Source organism: Camelina sativa, chromosome 11, assembly GCF_030686135.1.
Source record: "Camelina sativa cultivar CO46 ecotype springtype chromosome 11, ASM3068613v1".
In the NCBI taxonomy this organism is placed as follows: Eukaryota; Viridiplantae; Streptophyta; class Magnoliopsida; order Brassicales; family Brassicaceae; genus Camelina; species Camelina sativa.
Window position 1 is genome coordinate 28,154,629 of NC_141890.1, and position 12,005 is coordinate 28,166,633.

General features: G+C 35.3%; 2 pseudogenes; one reads left to right on the forward strand and one right to left on the reverse strand.

Annotated features, from left to right (window-relative positions):
• Positions 1-976: 976 nt before the first annotated feature.
• On the reverse strand, positions 977-2,798 carry LOC109127345 (putative F-box/kelch-repeat protein At4g39600 pseudogene; annotated as a pseudogene).
• Positions 2,799-6,786: 3,988 nt separating this feature from the next.
• On the forward strand, positions 6,787-7,866 carry LOC147934518 (uncharacterized protein At3g43530-like; annotated as a pseudogene).
• The last annotated feature ends 4,139 nt before the right edge of the window (positions 7,867-12,005 follow it).

A 12,005-nucleotide genomic window follows, 5' to 3' on the forward strand; every position in this document is an offset into this window, starting at 1 on the left:
ATTAGTTTATGTACGTGAAGTTATTTCAATAATGTATATTCTACCTCATGACTTGAATGTCATTATAAGACATAATTTTGTTTTTAAAAAGCGAGTTATTATATTATGAATAATTTCATATATTGTTATACTTTTTTGTTTTAATATACTTGGTTTTTTGAAATTCTTTCATATTATAGTGACATATTATTGACATTGCTATAACAAACTAATTTAGAGTGTTTATAGTTTCTAACTTTAATATGAAGTTTCAATATTTTAAAAATATTTCAAAATAAATTATTTAAAGTTTATTATATTATATAAAATTATAAAATTCAACAAAAAAGTATGAAATTGAATTTAAATATTCAAATTTTGACCCGCTACTCAGTAAATTTTTTAATTCAATAGATATTATTTTTAAAGAATAATATTAATAAAACTTGAATATTTTATAGATTGAATCATTTATATTTGTTTTTAAAAATTCAACTTATGATATATCTGAAAATAAAACTATTTTTTATTATAATAAATAATATGATAATTTATTTGTTTCACAAAATAGACTCATATATAAAAATGAGAGGTGAAGTATAATGATAATTAACAAATTAATATGTTAAGTTAAATATCAAAAGATTTTATTTGATAAATAATTTAATAAAAGAAATTAATATGGTAAGTTAGATGATATCAAATGATTATTTAGAATATTCTCTTTAAGATTTTTGGAAACAATAAATCCAGACTATACAAATAATATAAAACTTAATATATAACCTATTTGTAACCAACTTATTAAAATTATATAGTTTACAAAACAATATTATGTACTTCCGTTTTATTATATAGGGGATAAAGCAAATGAGAGCAGATAATTATGAACGAAAACAATTGTCAATAAACATTCCGCTAAGCAAAGTAGCACGAGACATTTCTTTCAAATGTGACAATACATAAAAAAAAAGAAGGCGACATAACATAACCTCTCTCATGATTCATAAGCTTTAGGGACTGTAAGCACAGAGTCAAACCAGTCGACCTTACCCCAAATCTCGTGTTTGTTGCGTTTGTCAAGCGAAATCTCGGCACACCAAATCACCCTCTTCTCTTCAGACTCACTTGCAAGAACATTTTGGTCCCACAAAAGCATCAACTTACCACCATAATTCACCAATCTAACAGTACAATCACTATCAAACTTAGGTAACCCCTCCTCTAAACTCTTTAATTTTCTCCAATTTTATAAAGTTGAACCACATAAACTCTCCACTAGGTTTATAATGATACATTATGTTCTCTATCATACAAACATAAGCTCATACCATTACCACTTCCCAAGTTGATCCCTTTAGCTTAAAAGCCATACACGTTTTACTAGACCCGACTTCACATGTCAAGTTGAAGATGTATTGGATGGATGAAGTAGTGTCTGTGTGATACAAGATGTGATACAAGATTGTTGGTGTTTTATGTGTGTGAGAAGTTTCTAGAAGGTTTGAGAAGACAATATTGAAGGATGGTTTGAGGATGAATTGAAGAGGAAAACTACTATTTCTTTGGTTGGTTAAATTGGAGTTTTACAAGGAAAAAGAAAATAACAAAAAGGAAAAAGTCTTTTTCTTATGAAATTTGGAAATCTTTTCCTATGGTGATTAGGAAGTTTTGATGGGTATATAAGGAGGTGTTGGGCACGTCCTAGAAAAGCAAGAGAGCTGAGGCATAAAGGTTAGAACCCTAGAGAGCTTTTTGTGTTTGTGCGAGGCTTAGTTTCGCGGTTTGGTGCTTGTGTTGTTCAAGCTTCTTTGTACGTCAGTGTGACGTGTGCGTGAAGGTTGCTCAAAAGAGTTGAAGATCTGAAGTCTAGGCTCAGGGGGAGTTTAGCCCAAGGTTAGGTTATCTTGGTTTAAATCTAGGCTTGGTGTTAGTCTAGTTAAGGGTAGAGAATTATCCTTAAGATTTCATGTTATAGAACGGAGCGGTGAATTAAGAGGGTTGTGCTTAATTTACGCGTTTGCGAATAGGTTATATTTGCTTTCTTGTTCTAGTGGAATCGAAGACGTGGTCCCGGGGTGTAGGAAAAACCGAACCTCATTAACAAAGTTCTTGTGTTTTTTATTTTCTGCACTTTATTATTGCCTCATCCGCATTTACACAAGTAACTCTTTCCCTGCAGATCTAAAACTCCTAAAGTCGGCTTTTTGAGCGGCTAGGGGTTTTCCAAGTTTGAGTCTTTTTGCTGGAAACTTCTGCAATACAGTTGTAAGATTATGGATTCTCGTAGTTTCCTGGTAAATACATCTTCCCATCAAGAAGTTCACTATTGGTGTGAGCCAATCTCATGCTTGGAACTTGTAGCCAAGTGTGAGTTCGATAGTCAAGGAAGGAGACGATAAAGACGAGATAACAGGTACAATGTTATAACATTCCACACGAGGAGGAGAAGAGTTGCTGATTGGGATCAGAACCAGAAGAAAACGTTTATTACTTGACCAGCAGAGAGTGTACCAACGAGGGTTAGAGTTAGGGGAGTGTCTTAAGCAAACCTAGAGACAACTCTCGGTGTGGGCTAAGAGAGATCGAGTCTGGTAAAGCTCTGTCGAAGCAATAAAGGAGAGGAAGGTCTTGGAGACTAAGGAGAGAGTTGGGTAATATAATCTTGATATACGGGCTAAGATGCTCACTATCAAATCATCTGGAAGTGAAGATTTCGACTTTGAGATTGCCATATTCGTCACCAGAGCTACCTCAACGATTTGTTTTCTTCTTATTATTATAGGGGAAATGCTTTCTTCGAGTGCGTACAAGCCCATAAATCAAACTTCTATCCTATGTGTAACCTTTTCTAGTCATCTCTGCTTTTTATCTCATCTAGAAAACATTATTTTTTGTCACCATATTCTAATAAAGTTCATACTTCATGATATCATTGTTGATTTGAATTTTGTGGAGGCTGAAGATGTGAATAAAGTTCATACTTCATGATATTCACTTATTTGTTAGAACTTGATAACTTTATTTGAATTTCCCTGTACCTTCATTTTGATGCAGTTTGGGATTTGGGAAAGCCCTAGATCATGGTACTTCAGGGGAAGGTCGAATTTGGGGATGGGGGGGGGGGGAGCCTCCTTGCTGTTCCAGAGAGATTAAGAGAGAAAAAGAGAGATCGAACAGTGGCTGGAAGGTAGCTTCTTCTTCGTGTTCGACAAGGATGCTGGAAGGAGAGACCTTGTGCTTTAGACATAGTAAAAGGAGAAGAGAGATCCGTCATCTATGTGTGTGTGGGGAATGATGTGATTATTTGGTGGGGGATTGGAAGAGTCAAGCAGGTTCTCTCCCTAGCTGTTATCCATGTAAATTATGTTGTTTTAGTGTTAAATCGATTAGATAGTCGATGGTTGTGGTGGATTAGGGTTTTGCAGCGAATAGGAGCTTGAAGGGAGGGTCATATCGTGATTTCTGGGTTGGTGTTGTTTGACACCATTGTGGTGTCGGTCGACACCAACACCTGCAGATGGACTGTGCGGACTAGTTCGAGATGACTACTTTGGAGCAACGTTTAGAGGATGAAACAAAGTCCGATTTGGCTGAAATTTGGAGGAGAGCTTCGTGGTGCTATAGGCTTATGATCCAATGGTCGATTTTTGGAATGAACGGGTAGTTTTTGAATTAACCGAAGGTTAACATAGACATTTTTCATGGGCATGTTGTGGCAATGTTGTGGTGTTGAGTGATACCAAGGTGGTATCGGTCGACACCAGCATGCTGTTGTGTGTTTGGGACATAGGAGAATGGCTAGAGTTAGGTTTAGATAAGGAGAGATCAACGGAAATGATGTCGTGGACGTCGGTGTCGACCGAAACTAGGAGAGTTTTTATCGACACCATTTGTGTTGGTTCGCAAGTGGTGCGATGGGTGACGACCGACACTGGAGAAGTTGATAGTGAATCTGAGTATTCGTGGGGAAGTGTTGTTCGTGGCTTGACGTAATCAAATATTCCAACCCATCTCTCTTGTTACTCGGCCACTAGGGGTGGTTGGTTGTGCGACTCGGTAACTAGATGAGGTGGTGTTTGGTGTATTTGCGAGAGTTTTTGTAAGGAGCGATTTCTACATCGGTTGTCTCGTCGTAATCATGGGGTTATGGTGAGATCGTTTTCCGTGGATCCTGGGTCGTTTCACAAGTACACAACCAAGAGACATAATGAATGAGGAATCCAAAGGAAGACAAAATAGTAGTAGAAAATGGAATATGCTTCATGAGGATTAGGATAGATGACACAAAGAGTCTGAATAGCTTCATTAGGATAATTTTTGTGTCTACCTTATTAATCTTAAATATTCTTTTGACTACATATAAATATTTGGAAGACTACTAATTTCATGTGCATTCAACAATTCTATCACTATACCAATTAACAAAATAAATCTTGATATACATGAAATTAACAAAAAAAAATTCTCTACATGAATACTTTGTATCTATTTGGTTAATATATAAAACATTTTAATGTTTTTTTATAAATATGTTTGATATAAATATAAATTAAATGTAATATAATATTATTTCCAATTCACGAGATACAAATATATTATAAACTCTAAATCCTAACCACAAGTTTACTTTATTTCTATTTCATGAATTATCACGATCAGATTTTATGAAATATTTATTTTTTTATCAGCGATATTTTGTGTTTTAAAAAGATAGTCAATAAAAATTGATGTCTTTGTCGATAATAGATTAATTAGCAACAGAATAAACATACGTTGGTTGCTTTCTGTTTCAGATTTTACAACATATTTTAATTTCATCAAAAATATTTGATGTTTTAAAAAGATAATTAATGTTATAAATAATAACGTAAATATATATATATATATATATATATATATATATATATATATATGTATATATGTGTATAAGGAACTATATAATTGTACAAAGAAAATGGAGGAGGAACGAGAGAGTGAGGAAAAGCAACACTAACACATTTCTTATTCTTCTTCTCATTATGTTTATATCTCTCTCTACCTTATTCTTCTTATGTACATAACCTAGGAAAAGCGGTTTTTGCATACCTGAATATCGATTCATACATCGGACTATTGACTGTGCGAAAACATACATGAATTTTAAATAATTTTAAATTCCATACCAGACTTATGATTTTGTGCTACATTATACAAAAACGCCGTTAGGTCAATCTGACGTAGAATCCATATGTACATCAAAACGACGTTGTTTTAATCGCTTCAAATAAAAATTAAAAATAAAGTTACAATTAAAAACAATTGAGAGAACAAATATTGATGTACACATGGATTCTGTAACCACTCGGCTTGAACCCGAACAGTCAAACAAACTAATAACTTTTCTGTAACCACTCGGACACGAATATCTTTTGTAGTTGAGAGAACAAATATTTAATATATCCTCTTTTCTGTCTCTCTTTCTCCAAAATTAATCAAAAGCGTCTTTGTTTCCTAAAATTAGATTGGAATTGAATATATATCCACCCGATTTGTAGAAAAATTGATTCGAGATCTATTGTGATGTTGGATTTTAATCTCTCTGGCCCCTTTTGCTCAAATTCCATTCTATTTAGCTCCCAATAAAAAATATATATTTAAATGTTTATTTTTGTTCAGATAATTAGTAAAAGATTAATAAATTTAGGATTTTTATTATATTTACAGATCCGACCTCATTTTGGATCTAGATTCGTATTAGTTTCGGATATCCACATTAATTTCGGATCTTTTAATCCCCAAATCCTTCGATCTAAAACAAAACCTTAATTTCATTCTCTTTTTTTTTTCTCGTCTTCTTCTTCTCCGACTTGGGTCAACGGCTACAGAAGAGGAGGATCAGTCTCGTTGGATTCTAGTCTCGTTTCATCTTCTTTTCTTCTCTCTTCTCCCGAAACTCTTTCGTCTTATTCCTCTCTTTTCTCTCAATCTCCTTTCTTCTTCTCTTTGGAGAAATCCACCATGAGAAATCGAATTTCGCCGTCCGTTTCCTCTCAGCTGCCGGTTATTGTAAGCCATTCTTTTTGTTTGTTTCTTTTGATCCCTAATTTCGACTTATTGTTGAGTTTAGTTCTCTGAATTGTGTGAAAAAGGATATGAATTTTGTGAGTTTGTGTTTATGTTCAGTTTGTTTTTGTATTTGGATTATATGAGTTTTTATCTCTATTTGCTTTCGATAATGAGATTGTGTGAGTTTTATGTAGATAATGAGACTGATTTTTAAAGTTTGATTTTAATTTGTTGTTGCAGGTACCTATCCAAATGGTAAAACCAGAGGAGGATCTAATGCAAGAGGTACTGCAAGCTCACCCCTATTAGAAAATCCGAAAGACTAAAGCAATTGGAGAAACAAGGTGGATGATGTTGTTGAAGATAAAGTAGGTGAATCTGCTCCGGTGAATTCATCACCTATCCACCGGAGACATGTATCTGACCAGGAGGTAATTAGTATATCAATCTTTTATTTTGTTTAGTACAACATATTACAACTAGGTACAACTATGCAGTGACACTTAATTTCTTTGTAAAATTGTGTTTGTATTTCAGGAAACAGAGATGGATACGGAGAACACTGAACCTATTGAACCAAAGTTATATTTTAGTGATCCAAACGTCTATGGAAACAATGGCAAGATTTCATCAAGGTGTCAAATTGCTAGCACATTGGATATGTTAGAGATGCTCGAACCATCAGAAAAGGCATGGTATAGGAAACACAAGCAGTTCAGGCACGTATGGCACATGGCTAGGCACTAAAATAATAAGGATATGGCAATGTGGATGCTTTTATTACGGACTGCTCGTATAGAGAAACGTAAATTCTGCTGGTTCATAGTGAATGGCGTACCCATACGCTATTCAATGAGAGAACATGCTCTCATCATTGGTTATGATTGCCATGACTATGATTTAGGATTTAATGAGAAGGAATATGGAAAATTTGACTTTGTAGTAAGGGTTTTTGGGTCTAAAAATGTTACAGTGAAGGATGAGGAAGAGAAGTTAGATTCAATGAAGGATAAATGCAATGGATATCGCTTGCAAGTGGCTGTCCTTTTATTCTTAGCCAAGGTAATAAGAGGAAAGAAAAAGTATGATAGCATTTATCCTTTCATTCTGAAGATAGTGGGTGATTTGAAAGTGGTAGAAACATTTCCATGGGGGCGAATGAGTTTTGAAGACAATATAAAAACGATATATCATGAGATGAAACATTGAAAAGGCAAAGTGCTAGATCAAATTGTATTTCCCGGGTTCCTAATTCCTGTTGAGGTAATAGATAAGGACTAATTAATAAGTCTGTTTATTTTCTATGATTTTAGGATATTTGATTGTGTAACATATTTCACAGGTTTTGGCGATTGAGTGCATTCCCCAGCTGTCCAGAGAATATCAAGAAGTGGTAAAAGGCGCTAGAGATGACTGTCCATTGATGTGCAAGAAAAAACTCAAAGATTCTTTGATGAAAGGTTATCCACTTGAAGAAATAAACGAAAAACTTGGGACATTTAAGGTAAGATGTTGGTACCATTAGTAGATTAGCAAAATTTTATAAGACCTTTATTTTAATCTTTGTTGTATTGTACTTTACATGACATCATCAGTATCTTAGAACCATTGGAGGTTGAGCAAGATCTTTTGCATTGTATCATGGAACAACATGAAGATGATGATTTTATGGACCCAATTGATGATGAATGGAACAAGCGTCTCGATGTAGAGAAGAAGGAGATTTGGTGGGAACATCTTTATGAGTTAGATATTGCTTCTCGAGGATTTGGAGAGGCAAATGTTCCACTAGTCGAACATTTGGAGGATCACTCAACAAGAAAACGTGTCAGCTGCTGAACATATGGAGGAACACCAACAACAAAGAAATCTGACTAGTTTGAAGGAGCTTGAGGAGAGGTTGATGAAAGCCATAGAAAATGGATTCATAGAAGTTAATGAGAAGATAAATAAGAAGATAAATGAATTTGATAAGAGGCTCAAAAATATTGAAAGTTTGGGAATGAATGTCCAATATAGAGAGAATCTTGGGAATGCATTTTCTGCATGGAGAGATACTGAGGCTGGGAGGACAGAAGGAACTAGTGCTGGTGATACAGGAACGAGAACAGAAAAAGAAGGAGAAGTTGAAATTCAGATGGGAGAAAGAACAAGAACGAGACCAGAAGGAGAAGGGGAAGAAGGAGGAAAAGAAGGACAAGGTGAGCCAGCTGGTGATGGTGAAGAAGAAAAAGAAGGAATATAAAAAGAAGGAGAAGGAGAAGAAGAAGGAATCGAAAAAGAAGGAGAGGGAGGACAAGGTGAGCCAGCTGGTGATGGTGAAGGAGAAGAAGAAAGAATAGAAAAAGAAGGAGAAGGAGAAGAAGGAGGAAAAGAAGGACAAGGTGAGCCAGCTGGTGATGATGAAGGAGAACATGAAGCTCCGAGAGAGAAGAGGAAGCTCCGTCCGTCAAAGTTCATCACTACTCCTTTCACGGCTGCGAAAAAAAAGAAGAAGTGATATTTGTTTCTGTAGTTTTGAAAACTTGTATGGATATCCAACTTGTCTTTTGTGTTTATTATGCAACTAATATTTTTAGGTACAACTGGTGTTTCTAGGGACAACTATGTTCTTGGGTTATTTTGTTTTTTTTGAGTATTATTCTGGTACAACTGAGTAAAGTTAAGTACAATTACGTATTTTGTTTTTGTCCTTCTGCGCCGTCAAAAGTCTACATTGTGACACCTGGCGCCGTAAAAAAACCTCACATGTATAAAAATTAATTGTTTGCACCGTTAAAAATTCATATAGTTGTCCAGTTGTACAAAGTTGTACTAAAATTAACATAGTTGTTCTTTGTTCTAAAAACCACAAAAATTAGTTGTTCTTCACTCTTGATCAATTTTTTCTAGTTGTACTTATGATATTACATAATTAAAATAGATTTCCTATGTCATCTTGTATATAAATGTTTGAAATCACCATTATTTCTTGATTCTCAAAATTTGTGGTCATTAAATACAAAGTAACTTTAAAATACTAAAGTTGTTTATTGAAGAATTTGGATTTCTATGATATAGATTTGTTTTTTACATGTGAAGTGGGTTATGTTAAAATTTTGTGGTTGTTATATACCCAATAACCGAAAAGACCAAATTTTTATATTTTGGTTCTAAGTTTGGGAGATTTACTCAGATGTTATACATTAAGTAATATTATCAGAATCTACAAAAATTTTTTTATTACTAGAATATTTTAGATATTTTCAAAATACCCAGCGTGCCCTTATTTTATGTTACCAGAAAAAAACGTAATTACAAAAATGCCATTGCCACGTCAGACGCCACGTCAGAAATCGCTGACGTGTATTAATAACTCAGTCGTAACGCGTTACAGAGGTAATGACGGCTGAGTTATAGGTATGTTGCAGCAGATTTATGGAAAAAACATTTGAGTAAGAGCGGACGGCTGGCTTAGAGTATAACTCAGCCAAGAGTTACGGCTGATTTATGCTCTAACTCAGCCGTCCTTACGGCTGACTTATTAAAATCTGGCTGAGTTATGCTCTAACTCAGCCGTCCTTACGGCTGAGTTTTCACCCGATGGTTGAGTTGTCAAAATTTTGGCTGAGTTATCACTACGACACGGCTGAATTAACTTTTTCCGGCTGGCTGAGTTATGAAAAACGGCTGACTTATGAGATGTAGTTACGGCTGAGTTATGGTTAAAAACTATAACTCAGGCGTGATACTGACTTATCGTACAACTCGACCATTTCACGGCTGACTTAGTAGCAAAAGAATAATTACTAGAATGTTATTCAGTTACGGCTGACTTATCAAACAATACGGCTGAGTTACATATTTTCAGTTGATGAAGTGGCTGAATTTGGCAGCCATTTTTTTTGCTTTTTAATTACTGTAATGTTATTCATGTTGTGACTGAGTTATAATTTGTTTGATGGCTGAGTTTTATTTAGGCTGAGTTATTATTTGTTTGATGGCTAACTTGCCACGTCGGACGCATCATCCATGTCATCATCTTTCTTCTCCGGAAATACGAAACGTCGTTCTTTCGACTCTTGTTCTTTATTATTAAGTGAACTATTTACATGGTTTTTAGCTTCTTCTTCACCTTGTTCTTCTACTTCTTCTTCACTTTCTTCTTCACCTTGTTCTTATACTTCTTCTTCACCTTGTTCTTCTACTTCTTCTTCACCTTGTTCTTCATTTTCTTTCATGGATCCAGTTCCGGTACTAATTGTTTCCGGTAATTGGGTAAAGAAACAGAGATATGTATTTAACACTGACGATAGAGGGTGTATAGTTGTGCAGATAGATGGAGGCACACCACACTACAAGCTTGTGGAGCTTGTACTTGAAGACTACAGATTGGACGCGCTTAGACATGAGCTAAAGCTGAGCTACATGTTCTCGAACAAGGCACTGAAACTAATGGCGCATGATACTCCACTAGTTTTTGTTTCCAATGATCAAAAGTTGCAATATTTTTTGGGGCTATGGAAAATCGATCAGCTACGCCTCTGTGTGGAGTTTTCGGCTAAAGAGTCTACAGAAACTAGTGGAGCTAGAGGAAGTATGAAACGGCCAAGGAGTGACTCGAAAGTAGAATGTACATACGAAGTGGACGGTGGGGGATTTGAAGGCACTTGTAATTATTATAGTCTGATTCAAGACGAAGAAAACGAAGAAGAAGAAGAAGCTGTCGAAGAAGGAGCTGACGAAGAAGAAGACGATGAATTTTCAAGCCGATTTGATGTTTTCGACTCTGATGGTGAGTCATCTGATGATGAGAACTTTTCTGTATTGGGCGATCCTCAGAGTAAAGAGGAAGACTCACCAACTGTGCCTCCTAAAAAGAGAGCTCATAAAGATGATAACTTTGATGGATCGAAGATGAAGCCGGAGGCTATTAGGTTGCAGGCGTCAACGCTAAAAACTGTTGTAGGACAACGATACAAGAGAAAAAAAGAGTTCAAGAATCACGTGAAACTTATTTCCGTTAGAGATGGATTTGATTTTAATATACCAGTATCAAATCCGAGAATGGTGGTTCTGAAGTGCTGGGTTGAAGGATGTCTTTGGAGAGTTCGTATATCTTTACAAGGGGATGACCCGGATTTTTATGTTTGTTTATATGATTCGGAACACACATGTTCTGTGACGGAACGTTCTACTTGATCCCGCCAAGCAACAACTGATGTATTGGCAGGTATTTACAGGGATTATCTTGGTGATCTTGGTCCGGAAGTTAAACTTAAAAGTGTTGGAATCCTTTTCAATAAGCAATTTAGTATGAAGGTAATTACTACGTTTCGACTGACTTATTGATAATAATGGCTGACATATCATTACGTTATGGCTGGATTATTAATACAAACTGGCTGACTTATATGAATGTCTTGGCTGAGTTATTACATTTTGATTCTTTACGGCTGACTTATTATGGCTGACTTATAGGTATGTATAGGCTGAGTTATTTACATATTACGGCTGACTTATTGAATATATTGGCTGAGTTATATATATATTATGGCTGATTTATTAATTTGTTGGTGTCAACAGATTGGTTATTGGAAGGCATATCGAACGCTGCTGAATGCAAGGCAGATCGATCAGGGAACTCCTGAGGATAGTTTTAGCGAATTGCCTTCTTACTTATACATGTTAAGAAGGGAAAATCCGGGTACAGTCATGCGTCTTCAAATATATGATGAAGGAGTATTCAAATATGTTTTTATTGCTTTTGGTGCGAGTATTGCTGGGTTTGCTTTCATGCGCAAAGTTGTTGTTGTCGACGGAACGTTTCTCCATGGTAGTTACAAAGGGACGCTTCTAACAGCCCTAGCTCAGGATGGTAACTTTCAAATTTTCCCAATAGCTTTCGCTGTTGTTGACACTGAAAATGATGAGTCTTGGCGTTAGTTTTTTACACAACTCAAAGTTGCCATTCCTGACGAAAAGGATCTTGCGATAAT